This window comes from Mugil cephalus, chromosome 13 (genome assembly GCF_022458985.1).
Source record: "Mugil cephalus isolate CIBA_MC_2020 chromosome 13, CIBA_Mcephalus_1.1, whole genome shotgun sequence".
NCBI lineage: Eukaryota > Metazoa > Chordata > Actinopteri > Mugiliformes > Mugilidae > Mugil > Mugil cephalus.
Genome location: NC_061782.1, coordinates 374,818 through 391,891, shown reverse-complemented (window position 1 = coordinate 391,891; position 17,074 = coordinate 374,818). Strand labels below are relative to the sequence as shown.

Here is a 17,074-nt window from a genome sequence, read left to right as displayed (position 1 = left end):
CTGAACCACTTGTTCTAAATGAAGTTCTGGAGCAGGGTTAAAATGTCCAGACACTGCTCTACTTGGCAAACAGCACCAGACATTTTTGTGGAAATGTTTCTTCATCCTCTGAGTCAGAAGAAACCTTTAACCTGAACCAGCGACTGTTTGCTGCGCTCTGATTCTGGAGATGTTTGGTTTCTTATCTTCTGGACCAAAAAGGATTCTCACTGCTTTCACCGGTCCGGCCCGTTCATGAAGGACAGAGGAAACCAGAGAGGCCTCATCGTCCAGGAACCTGGATGTGACTCAGCAAAACTCACACCTCTCCTCTGATTGGACGACAGCTGGCTGGCGCCGTGCTATTTTAAGACACATTTCATTTTTTCCAGCATGGATTGGCAGCAGATCAGCTGCTGCATTATGGTCTGTTGAGGGTTACCGTGGCGATGATAGCTGTCCTCCCAGTGATCGATACAGACCGCTGCACACTCATACAGTGATGTTACTTCAATTCTCATACGATCTGTGTCACTGGTCGTGCTGATGCAACGTTCAGACCAGTGGTTTACAACATCAGGGTGGGGCCCGTTCCAGGGTCATTAGATCAGTCTGAGGGGTCCTGACATGTGCAGTGATTCTCTGGGCGTCCATGTCTTTGTAGCTGACAGTTGCCTAGGTAACCAGAAAATCCTACTAAGGCCAGCTGAGATTAGTGTACGTCCACAAATGTTAACGTAAACCCATTAGCATTAGCATAAATCTGAACCAGTTATTGTTAACCTACTGCAGGACATATATACACCGTAACATTTCACACCTAGCTTACACTGGTGTGAGCCATTTAAACATGTACCTTCTATCTCGCCCAAACTCTAGGTGGCGCTGTGTCTTTTTTGCCAGTCAAGTGAATTTTTGATTCTACACCTTCTCCACTTTCAACAATGGCAACAAATGGATTCCTGCATTTAGCTTCCTGTTCTCTCTAGTGTTGGTGCCATATGTCTCTTAATGGAATAAATGTGAGAGGAACATTTACATGAAGGTGATGTAGAAAATAGCACAAAGCAGTTATTTGAGGGTCGTCCAGTGATTATTTGATCATATTTTAGGGCTCATTATTTTAATGATAATAACCAGAAGAGTGTTGATGACTACAGGACAGTGGAGGAGTCAGATGTTGGTCTCAGGGCTGGACTCCTCGTTCCTGATCACCTCTGTGAGGAATCTCAGAGCTGATTGAAAGCTGCAGTAAAGAGTGAGTCAGTGTCCAACATGTTTCTGTTAATGACACAGTCACATGAGTGTTGTTGCAACAACCTCCACTTTTAGCTGAGGAGGAGAGAGTGCTCTTATTTCTAAACCACTATTGTTGTTAAGGGATCCACTGATCTACTGTAACTAAACTAATACAACTTAAGGTTTATACAACAGTACTGCAGTACTACTCAGCAGTGGTTTAATGTGTCTTACTCCATTGTATTGTTCTGAACCAGCTCAGGGGAGTAAAAAAATGATTATTGGTTTCCAAAGCACGGCGCCCTGTTTGTAGATAAGAATATTTTTCCTCTACTAAAGTGTGTGTTTTTCTACTCGTTACAGAACTTTATATGAGGCAGGTTGAGCCTTTAAAGGCAGATGCAGCTTTTATTTTTCCACGTCTTTTTTCTGAACAGATCATCTGGCTTGTCCTTATGTTCTTTAACTTGTTCAGTTTCAAACTGTGACGTTTATATTTTTAGATCTTGAACACACTGGTCTCTCCTCGTTATCCACCGTTGGTTAAACCACAGCTGATCTCTGCCTCATCAGATTTTGCTTTCTTTGATTTGGAAGTTGTGTTGTGAGCTGAAAACGTGTCCTGTACTGTACGTTTAGCTGGGAGCTCACTAGCCACCCAGCTAACAGTAGTTTTTCATAGCTCGCTTACCTCAACGCTAACAATAACTCTTTGTAGCCTCCCAGTGTTAAAATTCACTAACTCTTCCAAAAGGAAGACTGTGTCTGCTTCTTGCTATGTGTAAAACGTTTTTTGAGATATAGAAAATAATTCATGTAGCTACACAGTCCCTAAAGTTTCTAACATTACAATGCGTCACATCCAAATCTCAGAACGAATGTGACTGGTTGCCTATAGTTGGAAGGAGCCTTCCCATTCATGGACCAGCTGAACCGCCCCTTCCTCTTCTCTCTCTCTCTGTTTCCTGGTTTCAGTTTACTTTCACTTTCTCCAGTCCTGTTATTCACTGTATGAAGGACATTCTACTTTCTCCAGGGTCGTGTCTCAGATCTTTTTCTCCATCTGAAGGTAATGAAGCAGTTTGTGGTGTTTTCTTCATCATCAGCTCAGTTCCAGCAGAAATCTGCCGCTCCATAGTTCACGTTAAACTCAGTCACAGCTGAAAGGAAAGAGTCTGGATCAAACTCATCCTCCATTTTGTGTCTCTGGTCCGTTTGTGTCACTCGGTGCATGAATATGATTGAAGATGATTTTCTTTCCTTCACCTTTTCATCGAGGACACAGTCGGGCTTTTATTTTGAAACTGTCTGTAGAAGTTTGATCTGATTTTATAACGTAAAACCCTGAAAGTAACTAAGTACTTTTACTCCAGTACTGTGAGGTATGATTTATCCGTCACATGGAGCTGAAATTCAAAGAGAATTCAAATATCCAGAGTGCGTTTCCATCCATCTGCTGGAGGAGAACAGCTAATGAGCAGAATATGAAAGAATCCATTTGTAAAGATGTGTCTGGATGCCAGGTGTAATAACTAGTGTCCTCCATGGCTCCATCTAGTGGACTGACAGTAGAAGTACAGCAGCTGTTGAATAAGAGAGAATCAGTGGAGGATCAGCTGACAGGGTAATGGAGGATTCACTCATTAAGGAGCTGGTTCATTAGTGGAATCATCATGGGACATCGGTAAAGATGCACGTCACATGTGTTTGTCATTGATCTTCAGATAGTTAGTGGGTATGTGTGTGTGTGTGTGTGTGTCTGTGTGTGTGTGTGTGTGTGTGTGTGTGTGTGTGTGTGTGTGTGTGTGTGTGTGTGTGTGTGTGTGGTTGTGTAACCATTACAATAAAGACATAAATAGACATCAGTTACATCTGAAGTATTACATACAGCACAGCAGCCACACTCCACAACTCACTGGAACTGTTTCCACCATTAACACCAAATGAATTAGTTCCAGTTCTACAGGATATTAAACATCCCTCAATAACACAACACAGTAACAAAATAACAAAGGAAACAGGACATTCACACAAAAAATGGCACTCGTATATCACTAAATATTTGTTATTATACACAAAAACAACTTATCAGCGGACGCACACAGACTCACACTGTCCAGACTAAGTCTGTAACTATTAAACCTGCACACTGTCTGGTCAACAGAACAAAGATCCAAACATTAACCAATCAGAGCACTGGGTGGGCGGGGCTTAACAGGACAAAAGGCAGCTGTGAAATTAAAGCAAATATATCCTGACAATTCAAACTGAACCAGAATAAAACAACAACACAAACTCTGATGATCTTTCTACAGCAGGAATGATTTCATTTGATGTTCACATGAATGATCAGTGTTTCCTCTGCAGGTGGAAGAAGAAAGTGAATTCAGCAGCATGGACCAGAGAGAGGACAGACTGGAGGGACCAGGACCTGGACCTGGACCTGGACCTGGACCTGGACCTGGACCCGGACCCGAACCCAGCTGTGTGCCCTTGAAAAGCAACCAGTCAAAAGAGATTGAGATTACTTTTAAAGGAGGACGTGGTTCTGGTCCAAAGAGGTAAAGAGTGGGTGAAGCTGTCCTCCATGAGGAGCTGATGGTTCTACTTTCATGTCTCCTCCTCTTTGGGTTAAAGCAGGTTCATCTTACATCACTGAGTTTATTCAACATGTTTGTTTCATCCTTTTACTTCTGACGTCTCTGATTTGAATTTATTCTCATCAGTTTTTATCCAACATGAACATTTATCTGTGGTGGTTTGGTTTGAGGATCCAGCAACAGGGACAAGACTCTCTTAGATCTGGACCTGGATCTGGACATGGACCTGGATCTGGACCTGGACCCAGCTGTGTGTCCTTGAAGAGCGACCAGTCCAAGGACTTTTGGATTACTTTTAAAGGAGGACGTGGTTCTGGTCCAAAGAGGTAAAGCATCAGTAAATGTTGAGTGTCTTGGTTCCTCTTGTCTTCTTGCAGACTGATGAGTGTCTGATCACTAGATGTCTGTCCTGTTGTAGAGAGACCAGCTCTACACACTAGTGTTGTTGCTTCTTTGCTTGTTCAGGTCCATGTGACTCAGAGAGGAATCACCATCAGCAGACAGTCAAAGCCAGTAGTTCCTTAGTGATGCTGCAGCTGCTGCTGCTTTCAGGAGACACAGTGTCCACTTCTTTAGTCACGTTCTGTCTTAGTTTCCTCTTGAAAACATGAATGACAGTAGATCTGGTGCATATTTAACTCCTGCAGCCTCTACACTCATCTGACAGCATTGACTTCACTCCTGTATCATGTAGGAAGACGGCCTTTGTTCACAAGTGACCAGGATGTTCATTCATACAGGACAGAAACGTGTTAAAGTGGCATCACATTAACACAGAGGAGTAAATGTCTGAGTCTAAACTGTCCATGACTCTCATCATTGTTCACAGGAATGAACCTGGACCTGAACCCAGTTGTGTGTCCTTCAAGAGCGAATGGTCCAAGGACTTTATTGATGAATTTAAAGAAAGTCAGAGGTAAGTTGTTGACTCCTTCCACCTGATGAACAAGGCACCAGGTTCTGCAGAATGTTCTGTAACTAACCACCAGTCAGTTGGTCGTACAACAGGGTGTGTTTTAATGTCTCTAAAAGATCAGACTTTAATCTATAGAGATAAATGTCCAAGTGTATTTTATTTAAAATAACATGTAGCCTTGTGTTCTTAAATGAGACTCTTTGGCTAGCAAGGTGTCACAGTGTCAGGTTCAGAAAGAGCAGACTGAAGGTTGTCACAGATGTGGGAAGTGTCAAGGATCATTTCTATGTCCGGGTGGAAACCATGAACCTGTTTACAGGCTGCTGATGAAGTCAGAGTAACCAGGCTTTAGGCTCTGACCTGATGAAGAAATACATTTCTCAACACAGGGATTCTCCATTGTTGTGAGATTCAGTTGTATAACAGTGGTTGGTTATGGTGTTGTGTTTCAACCTTGTAGTGGAGCTTGGACACTAGTTAACCAAACCAGTGGTGACCTACTATATGGGGACTAGCTTCTCATGTAAGAAGACAGGTTATTAGCACCATCTAGTGGCTCTAGTAGGCGTAGTAGGCTTGACCAGACACTAGCTGAGATGCTCAGCAGTAACAGTCAGGGAATTATCTCCAAACGTTGACTCAACCTGGAACATGTGACAGTAACAGCTAGGTCTGGAACTATTTTACAGGCTGGTAGCTGTGGCTCTAGATTTCACTCTGTTTCTCACTCAGACAGAAATGCATGGCAGTAACAACCATGTTTTTACAAGCTACAAGGGCTAAAGCTAATATTGTATAAAGTGACTGACCTTAAATGACGCGAGCAAACAGAGATGCAGAGGAAGAGGACATTGTTGGAATGTTTTGAAGCTATAAACTAAATTAACTTGTCTGTTGAAGAGTAATCAGCATTGTGTCTCTGGAAGCTGTTGAACCTTAGAAAAACATGAATATTTCTTTCTTGTGTTCATAGCAGTGGTTGGGAAAACACAGCCTTAGAAGAGGTGATCAATAAGTGGATATTTGAAGCAGAGTAGTGTCTTCTATCTTCTAATGGAGGAGAGCTAATTGTTGATGATTGGTCCACAGAGTCCACCAGCAGAGCTCAGAGGTTCTCAGTGGTCAGTCTACCCAGCAGCATCAGACACAGCTGGACTCCATCTTTCTGGTCTGTACATGTACAACAACTACTTTCCATCATGTCCATGCTGCTCTTTGTAGACCAGTGGATTGTCAGTGTGTCCAACATGGATCTGATGTTTGTCTCCATGGTTTCAGTCTGCTTTTGTCATTCATATCGTCTTCTGTTCCAGCTGCTGGAGGACAACATCATCACTTTTATAAGAAACGAGCTGAAGAAGATCCAGAAGGTTGTGAGACCAGATTACCCAGAATGCTCAGAGAGTCAGAGGGAGGATGAGGAGGTGTTGGAGGGTGAGGATGAAGAGCAGAGGAGGAGCAGCAGAGATTTATTCCTGAAGATGACAGTGAACTTCCTGAGGAGAATGAAGCAGGAGGAGCTGGCTGACTGTCTGCAGAGCAGTAAGAGGATTTCTCTAAACATTGAAGCTGCTGGAGAAATGAGACATTTACTAATGTCTCAAGAGACGAACCAAGATATATTCACACACTCATTCTTTAGAGCAATGACATGTTGGAATATTTACTGGAGAGTTTATTCATTCATCTTATTTCTTGTTTCTTCATTCAGGACATTTTGCTCCAGTTTGTGGACGTAAAGTTAAATCTGGTCTGAAGGAGAAGTTCCAGTGTGTGTTTGAGGGGATTGCTAAAGCTGGAAACTCAACCCTTCTGAATGAGATCTACACAGAGCTCTACATCACAGAGGGAGGGACTGCAGAGGTCAATGATGAACATGAGGTCAGACAGATTGAAACAGCATCCAGGAAACCACACAGAGCAGAAACAAGCATCAGACAAGAAGACCTCTTTAAAGCCTCACCTGGAAGACATGGACCAATCAGAAGAGTGATGACAAAGGGAGTGGCTGGCATTGGGAAAACAGTCTTAACACAGAAGTTCACTCTGGACTGGGCTGAAGACAAAGCCAACAGGACATCCTCTTCATATTTCCATTGACTTTCAGAGAGCTGAATGTGGTGAAAGAGAGAAAGTTCAGCTTGGTGGAACTTGTTCATCACTTCTTCGCTGAAACCAAAGAAGCAGGAATCTGCAGCTTTGAAGACTTCCAGGTTGTGTTCATCTTTGACGGTCTGGATGAGTGTCGACTTCCTCTGGACTTCCACAAGACTGAGATCCTGACTGATGTTACAGAGTCCACCTCAGTGGATGTGCTGCTGACAAACCTCATCAGGGGGAAACTGCTTCCCTCTGCTCGCCTCTGGATAACCACACGACCTGCAGCAGCCAATCAGATCCCTCCTGAGTGTGTTGACATGGTGACAGAGGTCAGAGGGTTCACTGACCCTCAGAAGGAGGAGTACTTCAGGAAGAGGTTCAGAGATGAGGAGCAGGCCAGCAGGATCATCTCCCACATCAAGACATCACGAAGCCTCCACATCATGTGTCACATCCCAGTCTTCTGCTGGATCACTGCTACAGTTCTGGAGGATGTGTTGGAAACCAGAGAGGGAGGAGAGCTGCCCAAGACCCTGACTGAGATGTACATCCACTACCTGGTGGTTCAGGCCAAAGTCAAGAAGGTCAAGTATGATGGAGGAGCTGAGACAGATCCACACTGGGATGAAAAGAGCAAGAAGATGGTTGAGTCTCTGGGAAAACTGGCTTTTGATCAGCTGCTGAAAGGAAACCTGATCTTCTATGAATCAGACCTGACAGAGTGTGGCATCGATATCAGAGCAGCCTCAGTGTACTCAGGAGTGTTCACACAGATCTTTAAAGAGGAGAGAGGCCTGTACCAGGACAAGGTGTTCTGCTTCGTCCATCTGAGCGTTCAGGAGTTTCTGGCTGCAGTCTATATGATCCACTGTTACACCAACAGGAAGACAGATGAGCTGCAGGAACTCCTGGGAAGAAACTACAATAACTCACCTCTGGATGAGTTTCTAAACAGAGTCATGATTAAATCCCTGGAGAGTAAAAATGGTCACCTGGACCTGTTAGTTCGCTTCCTTCATGGCCTCTCTCTGGAGTCCAACCAGAGACTCTTAGGAGGTCTGCTGGGTCAGACAGAGAACAGTCCAGAAATCATCCAGAGAACCATCAACAACCTGAAGAAGATGAACACTGATAAAATGTCTCCTGACAGAAGCATCAACATCTTCCACTGTCTGATGGAGATGAAGGACCTCTCAGTTCATCAGGAGATCCAAGAGTTCCTGAAGTCAAAGAACAGATCAGAGAAGGAACTCTCTGAGGTCCACTGCTCAGCTCTGGCCTACATGCTGCAGATGTCAGAGGTTCTGGATGAGTTGAACCTGGATCAGTACAGAACATCAAAGGAGGGACGACGGAGACTGATCCCAGCTGTGAGGAACTGCAGAAAGGCTCAGTGAGTCCTGATCATTAACAGAATCAATCAGTGGAGATTAGTAGTTTAGTTCTTCAAACATTCTCATTGTTCCACTTGTTCTCTGCAAACATTACAGTCAGTTGTATTTAGTCCCAGATGTTCTCCAGCTGTTTAAAGCTGTTCTTCTCTTTATTTCTAATCCTTAGTACATTTGACTCTTTAATTTCTATTTCATTATATTCACTGGAAATATTCACATGTTCACTGAGCTCAACTAAAAAGATCCAGAGTCCATTAACCAGTGAAGACAGTCCAGATGTTTGTCTCATCCAGATGTCCCCATGATGGATCAGATCCACTGACAGACTGTGGACAGTCTGGAAGCGTCAATGTAACTCAGTCTTGTCTCCATTCATCTAAACAAAGGTCTGACAGAGATGATGACAATGATTGTTTCCTGTCAAACACAGTCAGCTCAACCACTGATGTGGAGACAAAATGTCCAACAGGACGTGTCCAACTGTCCATGATCAACACATCACCTTCATAGAAATGTCTTCTTCCATTATAACACATTTTATTTATTTGTCTCATGACAGACTTGTTAACTGTGGACTCTCAGAGAGTCACTGTGAAGTCGTGGCCTCAGCTCTGAAGTCCAACCCCTCCCATCTGAAACATCTGGACCTGAGTGACAACAGCCTGAAGGATTCAGGAGTGAAGCATCTCTCTGCTGGACTGGAGAGTCCAAACTGTAAACTGGAGACTCTGGGGTCAGTTTTCATTTCTTTTCTTCTCAGGCTTCTGAAGAATGGAGATCCAGTTTAGATGAGTTCTCTTGTCAGGACTGTCAGATAGAAAAGGAACTGAAAGAGTTGAAATGAAGGAGCATCATGTTCCTGAACATCAGCAGGTATCTCCTCAGTCATCGGTGGTGGGTCTGATCACAAACCACATCAAGTCCAGTCTTCACATGTGTTGACATTAACAGAGTTCTTGGTGTCACTGATCATTCTTTCTGTCCATACTGTCTGTGGACAAATCCCCTTATAGTCTGACTCCAATCAGCCCAGATGGAGGACAACACCCACAGTGTTGTTGTGTTGTGTTGATCTTAAACTCATCTTTTCTTCAACACCAGTCAGTACGTTTTTTTTTCCACGGTTTCCGGGTGCAGTGAGGGACAGGAACCCCAAAAGGAATTTTGATTTAGTGTCAGTCAGACTGCTGAAGTTTATTTTAGTGTCAGGCTCAACAGTGGAGTTGTGTTAGGAAAAAAGAAAAATTCACGTCAGTGTGGCAGGGGAATTAAAACAACTCTGGAATCAGCCCATATGACATGTGATGTTTTGGGAAACCCACTTGAAAGTAACTTGCCCTTTTTAAACTTTTGAATGACACAAACCTCCGGACACCAAATCAGGAAGAAAGGTTTGGAATCAAAGAACTAATCAACAGTTGTAGCCCAACTGTGTGAGGAGATATTATCCTTAATGAGGTCAAGATTTATTGATCTGTGTTGACATAAAATTTTTGGTCTGAATGTTGTGCTACGTTTGGAGATGTCTGTAGAAGGCTGACTGATGAAGATCCCCAAAAACCAAAAGGAAAAAGTCACTTACTCATTTTTAAGAACAGTCATTGTCAGGACACATTTCACACCTCAACCCACCGACTGATCATCAATCTTTTTCATCTTTTATTTTTTTTCAGTTTGATGATTGCATTTTGTCAAGACAGCTGTGATTTTTGGGGCCAGCCTGATCCAACCCCCCCATCTGAAACATCTGAACCGGGACTAAAAAACCCTGAAGGATTCAGGAGTGAAGAGCGTGTGGTTTTTGGAGAGTCCAGATGTAAACTGGAGACTCTGGTTGAGTTCACTGCTGTTACTGTTGTTGATCTGTATGTTTAATCACCAATAAATCTAATTTCATGTTCATTAATAATTTATTGATCCCAAAGTAAAAGTCAAATGGTAAGTTCACCAACCCTCCTCAGGTCGGGAAAAAGGTCCCCTGACATGGCCTTAAAAACTAACTGGGCCTTATTTTCATCATTATTTGTCTTCTGTGTGTTTTTGATTGTTGACGCCTTGTAAGCATTTTGGTTCTGTTGAGTTGTGTAAAGTGCAATATACAGAAATAAAATACATTACATTCTTATTTCCTATTTACATCATACTTTAGTTGATGTCACTGACATCAACCTCCTCACTGACCCACTCCCTCCCTCACCACCTCTCCCTTTCCCCCACACCTCCCCCCCTCCTCACCCCTTCTACCCTCCCCCTCACCCCACCCCCCCCCACTCACCACCCCCCCCTCCACCACCCCTCCCGACACCTCCCTCCCCCAACACCTCCTCACTGACACCCCTCCTCACCACCCCTCACGACACCCCCCACCCCCCCCTCACTACCCTCCCCCCCCCTTTTAAACCTACCCTCCCCACCCCTCCTTCCCCTCCTCCCTGACATCCAACCCCCCCACATCACCCCCTCCTCACCCCTCACTGACATCACCCTCCTCCCTGACCCTCACCTCCCACCCCTCAACCACCCTCCTGACCACACCCCTCACACCCCCCCACCCCTCCCCCTACCTCCTCACAACCACCCCCCCCGACACCCTCCCAACCCTACTAACCCACCCACTACCCCTCCTCCTCCCCCCCTACACTCCCCTCACCACTAACCCCCCCACACAACCCCTCACACACCTCCTCCCACCACCTCCTCACACCACCCCCCCTCCCCCACACCTCCTCAAAACCCCTCCTCACACACCTCCACCACCCCTCCTACTCACCCCCCTCCCCCCCTCCCCCTCCTACACACCCACCCTACACCTCCCCTAACCTCACCACCTCCTACTCCCACACCTCCTCACTGACCCCCTCCCTGACACCTCCCCTGACATCACACCCCTCACGCCCCTCCCATCACCCCTCATCCACACCCTCCTCCCCTACCCTCCTCACTGACACCTCCCCTCTCACACCCTCCCTGCCCCTCCCCACCTAACCCTCCTCACTGAAAACCCTCCCCCCTACCTCCTACCCTCCTCCTGACCACTCCTCCTCCCACCTCCCACTACACCTCCCCACACCCACCTCCCCTGACCCTCCCCCAACTCCCCCCCCCACACCTCCCCCCCCCCCCAAAACTCAACCCCCCTCCCCATCACCCCTCCTCCACCACCTCCTCACGACCCTCCCACCCCCCCCACACCTCCTCCCCCAAAACCCCGCCTCCTACCCTCCCCCTCAACCCCCTACAACCCTCCTCCTACCCTCCAACACACCACCCCCCCCTCCTCACTGACACCTCCTCACTGACTACCCCTCACTAACACCACACCCTCCCACAAACCTCCTCAACCCCTCCACTCACACACCCCTACTCACCACCAACCTCCTCCCAACCTCCTCCCTGACACCTCCTCACTGACATCCCCTCCTGAACCTCCACTACACTCCTCCCTCATCCACCTCCTCACTGACACCCTCCTCCCTGAACTCCTCACACACCTCCTCCCCACCTCCTCACTCATAAAACACCCTCATTTCACTGCCCCCCCTAACCTCCCCACCCCCTACAACCCCTCCTCCCCCCACTCCCCTCACTCTCCTCCTACACCTCCGCCCTCCCCTCCAACCCTCCTACATACCCACCCCTCTACCCCCCACACCCCTCCTGACACCTCCTCCTGACTAACCCCTCACTGACACCTCTCCTCCACCCCCCTCACCTCCTCACTGACCACCTCCTGACATCCACCTCCTCCTGACACCTCCCCCACACCCTCCTCACTGACACCTCCTCACTGACACCTCCTCACTCACCCCTCCACACACACCTCTCACTGACACTCCCTCCTCACTCCCCCTACATCACACCTCCTCACTGACACCCTCACCTACACCCCTACTACACACCCTCCTACCCTCCTCACACCCCCTCCCAACACCTCCTCTACACCCTCCACTGACACCTCCTCACTCACACCCCTCACTAACCTCCTCACCCCCTCCTCCCTGCCCCCTTCACTCCCCACCTCCTCCTCACCCCTCCTCCTCCTGACTACACCCCTCCCTGACATCACACCTCCAAACCACCACCCTCCACACCCCTACCCTCCACCACACCCCCCTCCTGACCCTCCTCACATACACCCTCACTCACCTCCTCACTGACCCTCCCTACACCTCCTCCTCACACTCACCCTCCCACCCACTCCTCATAACCCCTCCTCCTCCTCCTGACACTCCTCACTGACATCACACCTCCTCACTGACACCTCCTCCCACCCTCCTACACCACCTCCCATCACCCCACACCCTCCACTGACCTCTCACTCACTCCACACTCCTCCCCACTCACCCTACACCCTCCTCACTACACCCTCCCACTGACACCTCACTCCCTCACTCCCCTCACCCTCCTACATACACGCCTCACTGACACTCCTCACGACACTCCCAACATCCTCCTCCCACTGCATCACCCTCCCCTACCTCACCTCACCCCTACCTCATAACCCCACCTCCCCTGACACCCTCCTTCCTCCCCTGCTCCCCACCTCCTAACCCACACCTCCCCACTCTACCCTCCCTGACATCACCTTCACTGACCACACTCCTCCCTACTCCCCCTCCCTCTACAACCTCCTCACTGACACCCTCCTCACCTACACACCCCTCCTCATCACCTCCTCACTGACAACACCTCACCACTCCTCCTCATACTCCCCCCTAACCCTACACCCTCCTCCTCACTCACGACCTCCTCACGACGCCTCCTCTACTACACCCCCTCACATCACCTCTCCCCCCCTCCACACCTCTACACCACCTCCTCACTACACACACCCTCACTGACACACACCTCCTCACTGACACCCCTCATCACTACACCTCCTCATGACACCCCTCCCACACCTCCTCACCTCCTCCTCTACACCCTCCTAACCCACCCTCCCACCTCCCTCCATCCTACCCCCCTCCACATCCTCCTACTCCACCCCCTCACTGACACCACCTCCTCTACACCTCCTCCCTACACCTCTCACGACCCTCCTCCTCACACTCACACGCACCTCCTCACACACCCTCCTCACCCTCCTCACTCACCTCCTCCTACACCCTCACCTCACCTACCCTCTCACCCCTCCCACACCTCCTCACTGACACCACCCTCCACTAACACCTCCTCACTGCACCTCCTCACTCACCACCTCTCACTGGACACCTCCCATGACACCTCCTCACCACCTCCTCCCTCCACCCTCCTACCTGCACCTCCTCATCACCTCCTCACTGAACCTCACACCATCACCTCCCCTGACACTACCTCCCTGACACACCCCCTACTCCCACTGACCTCTCCTCATCACACCCCCCTGACCTCACACCCCCTCCTCACACCTCCTCTACTACCTCAACACCTCCTCCCTGACATCCATCCTCACTGACGCCTCCTCACTCCCCACCTCCTACACTACTCCTCCTCACTCCACACCCCTCCTCACCCCTAGCACCTCTCACTGACACCTCCTCACACCCCTCCACCCTCTCACTCCTCCTGACCACTCCTCACTCACACCCTCCTCACACACCTCCTCCTGACACCTCCCACCTACATCACGCCTCTCTCACCTCTACATCACACCTCCTCCACTCACCCCCCCCTGCACCTCCCACTGACACCTACACACTCCCTCACACCTCCTACACTCACCTCCTCCCTGACCTCCCCCATCATCACTCCTCCTCACCTCCTCCACACCTCCTACTACCCTCCTACACCCCTCACTCCCACTGACACTCCTCCTGCACTCCTCCCTGCACCTCCTACACTCCTCACTGCACTCCTCCTCCTCACTCCTCATGACACCTCTCACTGACACTACTGACTCACCTCATGACACCCACACCTCCTCACTGACACCTCCCACTGACCTCTCACTACATAACAAACCTCACTGACCCTCCTCCTACCTCATCCCTGACACCCTCCTCACTGACATCATCAAACCACCTCCTGAACTCCTCACTGACATCACACCTCCTCACTGACACCTCCTCCACACTCTCCCTCCACACCTCCCACTGACCTCCTCCTGACACCTCTCATCTCAACATCACATCCCTGAAACCTCGCAATCACTCCACTCTCATGAACCTCTCCTCGCACTCACTCCTGACAATCACGCCTCCCTCACTTGACTCACATCCTCCCCAATCATGACACACTCCTCACTGAACCTCTCCTGACACCTCCTCACTCTGACACCTCATCCTCATGACATCATCCCTGACCATCACTGACACACCCTCCTCACTGATCAACCACCCTCCTACTGACACTCCCATGACACCTCACTCCACTGACATCTCACTACACTGCACTCCTCACTGACTCGCACTCCTGCCTTCACTGACACCTCCTCTACATGACGACCCTCCTCACTACACCCCTCACTAAAGTGCACCCTCTCACTGACTACCCTCCTCATGACACAACCTCCTCACTGAACACCTCCTCCTGACATCACGACCTCCTACTCCACTCCTCCTGACACCTCCTCATGCACCTCATCATCTCACTCCCTCCTGACACCTCCTCACTGAATCCGCACTCCTCACTGACTACACTCCTCACTAGACACCTCTCACTACCTCTCATGACACCACTCTCAACGTCCACTGCACCTCCTCACTGGACCCTCCTCACTGACTCACACACTCCTCACTCACCTACTCCCCCTGCATCTAAACCTCCTCACTGACCCTCCTCCGACACCTATCCTGAACTCCCTACCATCACCCTTGCACCTCCTACACTGCCTCCTCACCTGTACACCTCCTCCGACGCCCCCTCCTACTTGACCCTAAAATCACCCACGCCTCCCATACCCTCACTCATGACATCAACCTCCTCCTGACTCTCTCCTGACTCCTCCCTCACTGACACCTGACCTCTCATGTGCCTCCTCACTGACACTCCCACTGACACTACACACCTCTCTAACTGACACCTCCTCACTGACACCTCCTCACTGACTACACCCTTCACTACGCACTCTCTGCACCTCCTCACTGACCCTCTCACTGACTCACCTCCTACACAACCTCTCACTCACCTCCTCCTGCACTCTCACGCACCTCTCCTGACATCACTGCCTCCCACTGACCCTCCTCACTGACATCAACCCCACTCCCTGACCTCACTGACACTCCTCCTGCACCTCTACTAACCTACACTCCTCACATACACCTCCTCCTGACACTCCTCCTGACCCTCCACTGACACCTCCCCCCCTGACACTCTCACACCCCTGACATCACACCTCCTCACTGACATCCCCTCCTAAACCCCCCTAATCACCCCCTGCACCTCTCACTGACTACCTCCTCACTGACCTCCTCACGACATCTCTCCTGACCTACCCTCCTCCTGCACACCTCTTCACTGACCCTCCTCCCTGACCATCCCCCTGACATTCCTCCTGACTACCTCCCATGACCCTCCTCCTGCACCTCCTCATAACACTAAAAACCCTCGACCATCTCACTGAACCTCCTCCCTACACCTCTCACTGACATCACACCTCCTCACTGCACCCCTCAATGACATACACTCCTCTGACCTCCTCATGACGCCTCAGACACCTCCTCACTAACGTCCCCTCCTCACTGCACTCCTCACTGACCTCCTATGACACTCTCACTAACTCGACCCTCTCCTACACCTCCTCCTGTTCACACCCTCACTACCCTCACCTACACTCTCACTGAACCTCCTCACTGCACCACCCTCCGACACTCCCGACACCCTCCTCACTGACATCACACTCTCTGCACTCTCACTGAATCACACCTCCTCACTGACATCCACTGACCTCCTCACCTGCACCTCCTCACTACATCACACCTCCTCACTGACCCTCCTACACTAGACACTCCTCACTGACTCCTCCCCTGACACCTCACTAACATCACACCTCCTCACTGACACCTCACTGACTAACGCCTCCTCACTGACACCTCCTCGAACTCCTCACTGCACCTCTCACTGACCTCTCCTGATACACCTCCCCCTGACACCTCTACTACATAGCCTCTCACTGACACCCCCCATCCTGACAACACTCCTCACTGCCCTCTTCATGACATCACCCTCCTCACTGACACCTCCTCGCCCTCTCACTGACATCACACCTCGCTCCGACCTCTCATGACACCTCTACTGCTCACACTCCTCACTGACTACACTCCCTGACACCTCCTCACCTGACACTAACCCTCTCCTGACATCACCTCTTCCTGACGCCTCCTCCGCACCTCCTCACTGACGCTCTCAATGACTCAACTCCTCCTTGAATCACCTCCTCACTGACATCGCTCCCCTGCACCTCTCAGAGCCTCCTCAATGACATACACTTCCTGATCCACCTCCTCACTGACTCAGCCTCCTACTGCACCTCCTCACTGCACTCCTCATGACACTCCTCACTACACTAACACCTCCTCCTGCATCACACCTCCTCACTGACGCCTCTCATGCACTCCTCACTGACGCCTCCTCAGCTCACACCTCCCTGACTCACACTCTCAGACTCCGCTCTATGATCACGCTCTCCTGAACCTCATCCTGACACTCCTCATGACATCAGCTCCTCATGCGCCTCCTCATAACCTCCTCACGCATCACGCCTCCCTGCACCTCCTCACTACATCCGCCTCCTCCTGCACCTCCTCATGACATCCTCACTGACCTAACACCTCCACTACACTCCTCAAGACATCCCTTCTCACTGACCTAACACTCCTCACTGACACTCCTCACTGACACCTCTCATGACTCAACCTCCTCACTGAGCT

General features: G+C 49.5%; 1 pseudogene; it reads left to right on the top strand.

Moving 5' to 3' along the window:
- Positions 1–2,192: 2,192 nt before the first annotated feature.
- On the top strand, positions 2,193–16,836 carry LOC125019003 (annotated as a pseudogene).
- The last annotated feature ends 238 nt before the right edge of the window (positions 16,837–17,074 follow it).